The sequence below is a fragment of the Mytilus californianus genome, unplaced genomic scaffold (assembly GCF_021869535.1).
Source record: "Mytilus californianus isolate M0D057914Y unplaced genomic scaffold, xbMytCali1.0.p SCAF_3, whole genome shotgun sequence".
NCBI lineage: Eukaryota > Metazoa > Mollusca > Bivalvia > Mytilida > Mytilidae > Mytilus > Mytilus californianus.
Genome location: NW_026262679.1, coordinates 16,888,845 through 16,901,672, shown reverse-complemented (window position 1 = coordinate 16,901,672; position 12,828 = coordinate 16,888,845). Strand labels below are relative to the sequence as shown.

The window sequence follows — 12,828 nt, the reverse complement described above, 5'->3', positions numbered from 1 at the left end:
AGTCAACAAAAGTTGTCACAAGGTTATGACAACGTTAGTTTACAATAGTTGTCACAAGGTTATAACAACGTTAGTTTACAATAGTTGTCACAAGGTTATGACAACGTTAGTTTACCAAAGATCACCAGAAAAAATTCACTGGAGCATATGGTTGTTGCTTCTCCGTCCAACTGTTTATCTCTTCAGGTAGCACTCCACAGTTAGAAAATAAAATTAAAATTGAACCACAAAATGTTTAATCATCTTCTATTCCTTGCTTTCTAATACATTAAGTCAACTGTTTGTGTCATACATGTGCATATGTATGTAATCAGTATCTTCCATAGATTTGATTTTCAAAAGTTAAAATGGTGAAAAATAATTCCTTTTTTGTGTATCCATGGCAACATTCTGCATTATATTTATCATAAAATATTGCAAAAAGGGGCATGAAAATATCACATATTCCCCCAAAATTTGGTTTAAACTAGAATTTCAATACCTTTGAGAGATACCTTTGCTGAAACTGTTGACATTAATCTACCAAATGATCAAATAAAAATTGGTTGTCTTTCGCCCAATTTTGTCGTAAAATTTAATCACAAAGTTCTTGCGACAAAAAGTTAGAAAAAAACAATGCAATAATTGCTGGACCGATGTCTGATATGGGTATGAAAATACGGACTGTCATACAGAAAACAGCCTATAGTACATGCATTTCACAATCTAGATGTTCCTATAAACCCACCATGAAGGCTATATTAATCTTCAGCTATCCAAAAATGAATTTTATTGCACACTAGCTCTCATATTTGAAAAATCCACAGGGGCCAAAATGAGAAACTACACACCTAACTGTGGAGTGCTACCTCAAGTGCTTTCCGGGTAACATCTTGAGTTTCTCGTGTTTCATCATAACGAAACTTATACAGATAAAGCCGAGGACGTTAACGTATTTGGAGGTCAATATGTCAAAGTTAATAGATGCTGTATCAAAATTATCTTAGTTTGCATTTCGAAAAAAAATCCAAGGTTTTCCTTGCTTAATCAAAACGAATTTATACTGACTGCAGATATCGGGATAAGACCTATTGATATTTCATAGTTTAAGTCAATGTTACTGAAAACAGATATTTTTGGGATAAAAACTAGTTTCCAGATGTAACTTGAATTTTCTTTGTTGGTTTACAAACAAGACTTAGATAAATAAAAAAAAATAGATATGATGAAGAACCCTATCGACAGTAAAATCAAAGGTCAAGGTCACAGTTACTACAAAGTAAACTGAAATTATAACATATAAGGTTCCGTTTATATGATGATTTTTTTAATTGTTTCTGAGTGATTATATCAGATACATTTGTACAATTGGAATTAGGTAAAACTTTTTCAAGAGGTAGATAGTAGATAGCAGAAACGAGACAAAGGATGTTGATAGTGACGCCAATAGATCAAATGGTAAGGTCACAGTTACAATTTTTTTATGAATTCCTAAAATTCTTGGTTTCTAGATAAAACTTCATAACCTTTTTTTCAGAAATGTTAATTTCAGGCATGTCACTCCCAGACATTGCATATAAGCCTGAGGGGTCCATCTAGAAGTTGTGTCCACTTCAACAGTGGATGGATTCCACCTATCTATGCAACATATAAGTGTCATCACGATCATTACCAAGAATCTGGTTGCGCATGTGCTGCTGAGAAGTTTTTTTATAATGTTTGCCCCTCACTATTTTGAAACAACAGATATGTTTTGTTTTGTTATTCGATTTTATTAGGATACTCCAATGTGTCATATATTAATTTTTTGTTACGTCACTTCTAAATACATTCATTAAAAGAGGGACGAAAGATACCAGAGGGACAGTCAAACTCATAGATCGAAAACAAACTGACAACGCCATGGCCAAAAATAAAAAGACAAACAGACAAATAATAGTACAGATGACACAACAAAGAAAACCAAAGACTAAGCAACACGAACCCCACCAAAAACTGGGGGTGATCTCAGGTGCTCCGGAAGGGTAAGCAGATCCTGCTCCACATGTGGCATCCGTCGTGTTGCTTATGTTATTACAAATCCGGTAAATAGTCTAATTCGGTAAGTCACATTCGTGAAAAGGGAGGGTATTGTAGTTACGACATAAGGAACATATCCGATATCATCTGTGAAACGGTTATTCCATAACGGTCAACCAACTCGTGATGGCGTTCGTAAAATTTACGAAGGGATGACTTCAACTTCACCATTTGGAACTCTTGGTTTAATAGCTTCCTTGTGAGCAGCAATCCTCTATCAAGGAAATCATGATAGGAAACACAAGCCCGGGAATATCGTATCAATTGGGAGATATATACTCCGTATGCAGGCGCTGCTGGAATGTTGCTACATAGAAATGGAAAGTTCACAATTGGGAAGCTGAAATCATCTCTTTTGTCGTAAAGTTTTGTTTTCAACCGACCCTCATTGTCAATTTCTAGATGTAAGTCAAGATATGAGGCAGACTTAACTGTATCTGTAGTATACTTTATCTCTAGTTCGATGGGATAGATTCGTTCAACATAGTCACCAAATTTTGTATTATTTTGTAAGAGAACATCATCTATATAGCGGAACGTAGAGTTAAAGGATATTGCTAACTTCTTATCTTTCTTCCTAAGAAGTTCCTGTATAAAGTCAGCCTCATAATAATAAAGAAACAAGTCGGCAAGAATAGGGGCACAATTGGTTCCCATTGGAATTAAATATTCCGACAGTCTGTTGAGAAACACGTCCTCCAAACGTAACAAATATGTTGTCAATCAAGAAATCAAGCATCTTGATAATGTCAGTTTCAGAGAATTTTTTAATATATGGCTTATATCTTTCAAAATTTGGAATGTTGGTCATTTTTACAGGGGGGACCTATTATTAAGAGTAAATAATCGTTTACCGCTGTTCAGATATATTAAATTCATTAAGATTAAGTTGTATGAACCCCAAAAGGAGCAAAACCCGAAGCTTCTCTTTACTCTATAATATCCCAAATTAATTTCCCTATATATGTGTAACTATTTGTAAAATACAAAGTAGCGAGAATTGATCACATGAAGCGTTCACTGTCTAAGCTTTTTTTTTAACTTTAATCACGATTTGTTCGATTTGAGTTGACTTTAAATATAACTTGGAGGCATGTAAAAAATCTATACATAAATCAACCGTCTATTTACTCCGTTGATACTCGTATTCAATGAAAAAGTGTACATCTGTTTGGTAAAGGTAGCACAATACAAAAGATAGATTATTTTATCAAAATTTCACTTTTAACATTTTAGTATACTTATTTTCATACTTGACCTATAGAAGAAATAATATATCCAATCTGATTTACTGTTTATGACTTTTGATGCTAATTACTTTTGTAAACAAATACACGTGTTTGACCAGAGTAGATAACAACATATGGGCAATCCTTATAACTGTTTATCAATGAGATAATTGGACAGTTATATGACCAGTGATCAGTAACACAGATAACATTTATAAAAGAGGACCTTGTGGGAGATTTTTCAAGTCAGTAATCTGCATCAGAAAGGATGGATAGCAAGTCAAAAAAAAAAGGAAAAGAGGAAAAAAACCTACAGAGGATAAACAGTCAATGCCCTTACAGCGTAAACATGATCTGCTGGAATCTGACAAAGGATCTTATTATAACCAGGCACAACTCCATGAACAGCTTAATGAGGAAACTGAAGAACTCTCTGACACAGACAGTAGCACTGATTTTGGAAATCAAAGTGTGTCCTTGAGAAAATTGAATTCGTCTTCTATTATTAGTAGAGAAGAAAATGAAAAAGAAGATAGTGACAGTGATCTAGGTATGAACATCGAATGGAACACTGAAAGCAGACAGTCTGACAATGAGGAATCAGATTCTCATGATGATGATGATGATGATGATGATGATGATGATGATGATGATGATGATGATGATGATGATGATGATGATGATGATGAACAAATTTCTGAAATTCATGGCAGATTGATTATGCATTTGAAATCTTTGCAAGAAAGTGTCTCTTCAGCAGCAGTGTGTCGGAAATGTCATATTGGATCACTTAAACTTGAAAACTTGTCGGGTAAACGTGGGTTATGCTCAAGACTTCAGTGGAATTGTGATAACTGTAACCATACATGTGAATTTTATTCGGATTCCTATACTGGATATGGATCTGGTCATTCTAAGGACATTAACAGGCTGTCTGTCATGGCAATGAGAACCATTGGGAAATCTCGAAATGCTCTGTTGAAGTTTTGTTTTATCATGGACTTACCGGCTCCTGTAAATTATAAACCTTTTAAAAACACACTGAAGCACTAAAGGAGGCATCAGAAAAGATATGTAGGGATAAAATGATACAATCAGCTGAAGAATTGAAAAACATCAAGAGGGATTCATCTGAATGGGATGGAGGAGGACCATGCAAGTGTGCAGTATCTGTGGATGGATCATGGGCCCATGTAGGATACAGCTCGAGGAATGGATTTGTTAGTGTTATATCTGTTGATACGGGAAAAGTTCTTGGCTATGTGACTTTGTCAAATGAATGTAAAGGATGTAAACAATGGGAACGTGAGAGAAAAACAAACACAAGATAATTTCTCTCATGGTTTGTTGAACATGACAAGGTGTGCACTCTCAATCATGAGGGATCAGCAAAAACCATGGAAGCTCAAGGTGCTGTCATGTTATTCCGAAGGTCACAAGATTTGAATGGATTACAGTATACAACATTTGTTGGTGATGGGGACAGCTCAGCCTATGGCAGTGTTGTTGACAGTCATCCTTATGGTCCAACCATTATTATACAGAGGATTGTGTTGGTCACATACAAGGGCGCATGGGAAAACATCTCAAGAGATTAGTTGACCAAAACAAAGGTATGTTTATCTTTAACTGACGTATAATTATTTCTAAAAGACAGATTGCCATTTCAAATACTGATCTACTTATAATATTGAATATAATATCTGCATATGATGAAGGCTGAGATTATCAATTAATTTATTGACACAAATGTTGTATATTGTATGTAAAACATCCTGACACAGCTGGAGTCAATTAGGATTAGTATTGCAATCAATATTACTGGTTATGTTTGTCCTTTTAACACTAATTAGAAAATAAACAAACACAAATGTGATAAAGTAAATCGAATTAAATTACTTGAGGACATTTCTGAATATGCTAAAAATACAATAATATAGTAATCTGATAATATCATTTAAGTTTATATATATATGTTTATATATAATTGATGTTATAAAAAAAATCCAGTTTCAGGAACAAGAAATTACCTACCCCTGATCCTTTAAGTCCAGTACTAGTTGAAATGATCAAACCGGTCTTTGATAAATTGTCTTCTCTGCAGTTATTAAAAGGAGCAGAAAAATGTTTGACTTAAAACCAGAATGAGTCATTACATCATGTAATATGGAGTTATCTCTCTAAAGGGGAGTATCACAGTCCTACTGAAACAATATCAGGAGTTGCACTTGCTGTTGGACATTTCAACGAAGGAATGGTCAATTTCAACACCCAGCTATTTCATGAAATTAATCTCAAAGTTGGAATAAACAACACATCAATATGGACGGTTATTGATGGAACAAGGCTGAGACATGCAGCATACAAACACAGTGACAATGCCAAACAAAGAAGGACAGATCTGAAAGCAATAGAGGCTGCAAAACATGACTTTTTGCAGTATAATGATAGTTATTCAAAGGAACAATACTATAGTAGAGATGTGCCTGTAAACAATAGTAAAAACAAAACACGACGGAAATGCAAGAAATGTGGGAATCCCATGAAAGGACATAAGAGGGGTTCGTGTGAGCAGGCAACTGTAGAATAAAACCTTTACTTATTATAAATATTTATTGTTTTGTCTAATCGGTGTTTATTTGTTCAGGTTTCCGTTATGTCATTCTTCCTGCCTACAATTTCACAGAACTGCACCATTGACATTTTGAAGGCATTCTGTAATAAATAAAATTGGACAAAGTTAATTTTTATGATTTTATTTAGTTATTGAAGTTATTACAAAAGTTTTACCAAACACTAATTCTAATGATCATTATCATTGATTTGTTTATCTTAAAAAATCATCCTAAATTTAGAAGAACTAATTGCCACTGGACGTAAAGCAAACAACAATCACAAATTATTCATAAATAAGGACACACCTTTTTTATTTCTCCTTTCACATCAAAACGTACTTATATGATCTCATGTATTTTAAAACCTCATTTGGCCAGGCATAGTGGGCATTTTCAGGGCCTATCTATGCTTCCTGTCAAAATAAGAAGTTGATCTAGAATTCTTGAAGAAAATTATAAATAAAGTTACTATACATGTCATTATGATTATAACACGTCTTAACCTATTTCAAATTATCTAAAGTAATCTTTTTTTTTACACAAATGTAGTCCTATAGTTACGGAAATTTTTTTTATATTTTTTTATATTTTTAAATGGTCTGTATGATTTGTAATATTTGTTATATACATACCTTCATAGAATGTGCCCAGTTACAATAAAAAAATCCAACTAGTTTTCCTGTCACCCCTATTTCTTCTTCTGTGAGAAGTAACATTATCTCCAATGAATTCTGCAAACTGCTCCCCATTTAACCTATGTGAAATAATAAATGACAATGATGACTTTCTAATGCTATACATAAACAAAATTGGTTGATTGTTGTTTGCTTAACATCCAGTGGCAAATATTTCATTCATATTCAGTACAATTTGATAAGCGTTCTGAAGAAAACGTACCTTCAATAATGCCATGTAAAACAAATAATTTTTTTCATGAAACGTTGTAGTTAATGAGGACATAATATGTAAAGAAAATTTTTATCAGTTGACTTTTGTAGAGTCATGAGTCTTTGAACTTTGGAATCTGGTGAGATTTTGTTTGTCCAGTGACAATGTGGGTGCTTGGGGTATGTGACCGTGTTCAAAAAGGTTCTTTAACTTGTTTTAATTTTAATTTTATACAAGTGTTAATAGATATGTGTGTGTGTGTGTGTGTTTATGTTTATTTTATGTCTATTGTGAAATTTTTGTAGCGATCCTATATTTTTGGAATTAAAACCAATAAAATATTCTTATCTTATCTTACAAAAGGTTTCACCTTTAAAATAAATTACAAATGTAAGTTATAATTATTAATTCCACAAAATTGTACATATAAATTGAAAATTTGAATATATTTAACAAATTCCCTTTGTGGATCCTCAATACATTGAACCTATGTAACATGCATAACTTACCCACACTCATTGACTGCTTGTACAAAAGCTCTTCTCTCATCTTCTTCTATTAAATGATGACTGTGTCTTCTATTTGGTACTTTTGGCATTTTTAATCAATTTAATTGTGTGATTGTGTTTTATTTTAAATAGAATTATAAATTAAATAAATAAAATATTAAGGAAATATTCTCAGTTGTTGTTTTTTAATGGAAGATTCCATTTAATAAAAGGGAACGTAGCATTTATATTCAATATCAACAGAAACAAGTTGTATTTTTGTAAGAAACTATATTCTGATACAACTAAAATTTAATTTTCTAATAATAAAATTTTAAAAAAAAGAGGAATAATTTATATATTGAGCAATCAAGGGTTCCTGTTGTCATCTTGTTATAATTAATGGTTCATGACTGGTCAGTGGAGGCGGAGTAATGACCTTATCAGTAAGTTGTTAACCTCAAGCTGGGTCAAAGTGATGTAACATCTCCTGCCAATTGCATGTGTTTGATGCACAGGGTATACATTATTCAGCTTTATTTAGAGTTTGTGTAACTGAATTCTTTCTCTCTGGTCAAAGCATTGTTGATTTATGATTCAAGGTCAATTATATGTCCATCCTATGGTACATTTGCCTATTTTAAACACACGAATGAGGTTCAAAGGGGAAAAACTTAACTTCTGAAGTTTTTCAACTACAGATTTTTACATGAAATTCCACTTTTGAATGAAATTAGCTCATCCATGGGTACCCTTATTCATCACTTGATGGTGTATTTAGCATCGCCGTGAACATACTGTTTATTTGTGTCATTGGAACAAATAAGCTCAATAATTTTGCTAAGATGTCATGTGTTTCTGCTTTCAAATTGCTTGGCTCCATTTCTTTATATCATTTGCTCTCCGCTTGAACAAGACCTCCTGTTTGCTCGATGTTTAACATAGACACTTGTCGTGACTGATAAACTGTGCGCCGGGAAGAGCCAGCAGACATCTTGTGACAATATTTTAGCGTTTTGCTACACCAGCATGAAATTTCTACGTATTCATTGCTCTTTTATTACGTCTTCGCTCTCCAGCAACTGATGATAATGAGCTCAATATAATTGAGGCGTCTGTTATAGTATTTATTTTCGTAATGATGACAAACATTTATTATTCACATCAATTGAGTGATGCTGGTACATTTTTACCTGCCCAAGGGTCGTACAAATAACTCCTTAATCTTTCGACCTTTTGGGTTTTCAGTTTTTGTCTTGATATAAATAACAAACAATCGATATTTTAGAATGTTTGATTGAGGTTCACACCAAAGTAGTAGCTTTATCGATATTGTATATCGGTAAAAAGCGAATCTATGCTCGCTATTGAGGCAACAAAAGTTTCGGTCGGAGAGATTGTGAACTTAAGTGGGACATAACAATTACCACTTGCACAGTTGAATCTGTAAGGCACAGCCCTTAAATCAATACATCTATAAAAATAAATGCAGGAGACTACCTCAAACTTAGCAATATTATCGAAAAAAAAATATATATAGCAACCTCTTTTTGAAATTGCCATGTTCCTAAACCACATTTTCACATGCTGCATGCTAGTGCCTGTAACAATACGTGTCAAATCGAAAGCATTTGAAACCGACAATATTGTCTCCCACAACGGATCAATTCTTCGGAGTTAATGACTGAGACGAGTCTGCTCTAAATGACTCCCATGTGATATATCCATGCCACTATTCATCTCATGCATTTTGGTGACTGAGAGTCATAATATAATATTTATATGATAATATCAATGTTAAACACAACATTATTATATAAATAATGATTTATATTCAGATACAGAGTTAAAAAAAATCATTTCATTTCAAAACACATACTATGGAATCTATTCCTTTGTAACTCTTTTTAGCAGACAAGAAGACAAAACCGAGTCTCTTTAAGATAGCATATATATATATATAGATGCCGTTTGGATGGTGTACATTTAGTTCCTTTATTCAAAAGCTCCCCCAAATCTGTCGCTGGGCATCAGTCCAGTGAATGTTCTGTTCAATCACTAGGATTTTCATGTTGTAAAAGTCATCAAGTTTATGACCCGAGTGTCTGAAATGCTGAGAAACTGGGAGAAGTGGCTTCTTAGAGATATCATTGAGGCGTTTGTGGAAAGGCTGCTTTGACTCACCAATATATTGGAGGCCACAAACCGAACATTCTAGAATGTAGATAACATTCATACTTTTGCAGGTAACATTACAAAATTTCTTATAGTTATTTTCGGTTGCCTTACTGTGAAAAGTTCTCCAGAAGTACTTCTATGATCAGACATTTCAGCCCGCACACAAGGTTCCGCAGACTATTGGGTTGCCTAAAAGCTATCATGGGAGGTTCGGGAAAAATCTTAGATAACTTGGAATTCTTTTCAACTGTTTTCCCATGCTTCCGAATGACACCGAAGCTGTTTTTGAGAGATGGGTGGTGAGTAATAACACATGGAGTCCTTTTATTTTTATTTTTATCTTTGTATTCTAACAGTTTACTCCGTGGGATAGTTTCCGCTTTCTGAAAACCTTTTGAATCGTTCTGTGTTTGTAGCCCCTTCTCTTCAAGCGGGTTTCGAGTTGACGTAGTTGTTTTTTAGTTGTTTCTGTGTTCGAACATATTCGCTTGACTCTGAGTGCCTGACTGTACGGGATGCTCTCAGTACAATGAGCAGGATGACAACTCTTAGGGGAAAGGTATTGGTGAGTATCAGTAGGCTTAGAATATAGGTATGTGGATATAATGCCATCTGTGAGGGAGCTGAAAGTATCGAGGAAGTTGATTTTGGATTTAGATTTCTCATGAGTAAATTTGATACTTTGATGTATGTTGTTGGCATGAGTGATTTATGTATCTAAATCCTCGTCACTTTTATTCCATTTCATATCCACATCATCTATAAATCTAAACCAGGAAAGCGGTTTTTCGATTGAAGATTCAAGGAGTTTTTTTTCTAATTTCCCCATAATTTTGTTGACATATGATGGAGCCATTTCAGTGCCAATAGCAGTTCCATTAACTTGCAGATAATGATCTCCATTAAAGGTGAAGTTGTAATTCTTTAGTACCAGCGTGAGCATTTTGACCAGGCATTCAGTAGGTGGATATTTTACTGGTCGGGAATTCCAAACTTCTGTACATGGATCAATGCCATCTGCATGTAGAATATTCGTGTAGAGGGAGGTGACGTCCATAGAGACAAGTGTCGTGTCGGAGGGAAGTGGATTTAAGGCCTGCATTTTTCTGAGATAATCGGTTGTGTCTTTGATGTGAGATGGTAAGTCTTCAACATGTTGACGAAGATGGAAATCAACGAATTCCCAAAACCGTTCGCTGAAACAATAGGTCTTCCTGGGTTATTGGCCTTATGAATTTTAGGTAAAAGATAAAATCTGCCCGGTTTTGGATTTCTGGTTTCAAACCATCGTCGTGCATTTCTACCAAACTATCAGTTATTTCTCTGCTAAAAGATGTTGTAGGATCAGAGTCTAGTTTTTGGTAGAACCTTGCATCGCAGATTTATCCATGACAACTACTGCACTGCCTTTCTCTGCAGGTTTAATGACGATATTGTATTTAGATCGTAAGTTTTTCAGTGCAGTTCGTTCTTCATTGTTAAGATTGTCAAAAGGTTTAATTCTTTCATTGATATTTCTAATAAAGTCCGCCTTAAAATTGTCTATAAATGATTCCAAGGTGGCATTTTTGTTCGGTTTAGGGATCTAAGTACTTTTTTTTTATAAATTTGTAGTTGTTCTCGTCTTCTGAAATTTCTGAGTCACTATCCTAGCTTATGTTATTATTTTCCTTCGACGCGAAATATTCCCTAATGCGTAGACTTCTGGCAAAATTGTCAAAGTCTTCCGACAATTTGGTTTCATTGACAGGGGCAGGCAGAGGACAGAAATTTAAGCCTCTCGAGAGAAGATATGTTTCAGCTTCCGTTAACTGGTATTTGGAAAGATTGACCACAATGTTGGAAGGTGAATCAGTCTCTTGTGGCCTACGTTTAAAGCGTCGTACTCGTTTCCTCTTTTCCTCAGATGGTAAAGGAAGATGGATGTATTCAATGCATATATATATATATATATAACATTTTCCAAAAGACCAAAAAAAGTGAAAAAGTATATTTTAACAAAACGCATTTGACTAACAGATCGAACAACAAATGTTCTTAAACCCTGCTGACTGCCACTGGCGATTGCCAAATAAACGGATCACAAGATGTAACAAATGGATCTTTATAATAATTTAATACCAAACAGAAAATATGGTGTACTAAAAATTTTTGCACCTTTTGTTTGCGGTATACCATCTTTTCCGCAAGTTTATTGTTTTCTGTTTTGTTTCAATTTAGACTTTTTTAATATATATAGGTTTATATACAAGTCTAAATTGAAAATAACGTTCAAACCTATGATATATATATATATACCACAAACAATATTTTCCAAAAGACCAAAAAAAAGAAAAAGTATATTCACAAAACGCTATTGACTAGCAGGTCGAACAATGGATGTTCTTAAACACTGCTGACTACAATGGCGATTGCCAAATAAACGAATCACCAGATGTAACAAAATGGATCTTATTTATTAATGTAATACCAAACAGAAAAGAATAAACTTGCGGAAAAGATGGTATACCGCAAAAATGAGGTGCAGAAATTGGTACACCATATGTCTCTTCAGTGATGTTAGGAATCGAAACGGTATTTGGAATGCCATATAATTTACCTCAATTTAGGATAGACTCTTGAATTTTGAAGAGACGAAATAGGATGAACGGATTATATAAACCCGAAGGCAAATATAATACAAGCCCAAACGAAAAAATATAAAATAAGTCTAAATTGAAAACAACGTTCAAACCTATGATTGCGTTGGATAAAAACCGCAATTTTTATACGTGTGCATTCAAAACAAATTTCTTGGTAGAGGGGTCTAAATACAGCACAAACAACCTTTTCCAAAAGACCAAAAAAGTGAAAAAGTATATTTTAACAAAACGCATTTGACCAGCAGGTCGAACAATGGATGTTCTTAAACACTGCTGACTGTCATGGCGATTGCTAAATAAACGAATCACCAGATGTAACAAAATGGATCCTATTTATTAATGTAATACCAAACAGAAAACAATAAACTTGAGGAAAAGATGGTATACCCGCAAACATGAGGTGCAAAATACACTATTGGTACTATTCAAAAAAGTAAACAGTCAGTATAATAATGATATTAATGTTGTGTTTAAGATTGACTATGGGTCGTACACTATTGTCTCTCATCCTGGCTACTATTTTCACATAGTCAATGTTGAACACAACACTATTATATAAATAGTAGCTAGGGTGAGAGACAATAGTGCACGACTCGACTATTTCCATAGTCACTGTTAAACACAACATTAATATCATTAATATACTGAATGTTTACTATTTTGAATAGTACCACTAGTGTATTTCTATGTACAAAAATGCTTCATAGTATGAAAAGAAGCCTTTTATGTT

General features: G+C 33.9%; 1 protein-coding gene and 1 long non-coding RNA gene across 8 annotated transcripts in view; one reads left to right on the top strand and one right to left on the bottom strand.

Moving 5' to 3' along the window:
• The window catches only part of LOC127734019 (semaphorin-2A-like), a 105,171-nt gene that overhangs the window by 44,103 nt on the left and 48,240 nt on the right, over positions 1 to 12,828 (bottom strand). The gene's annotated exons all lie outside the window — the stretch shown is intronic.
• Positions 1,147 to 7,469, top strand: LOC127734021 (uncharacterized). The gene is made up of 2 exons (XR_007997356.1): positions 1,147 to 4,900; positions 5,298 to 7,469. It is a non-coding gene; the product is annotated as an uncharacterized LOC127734021 (long non-coding RNA).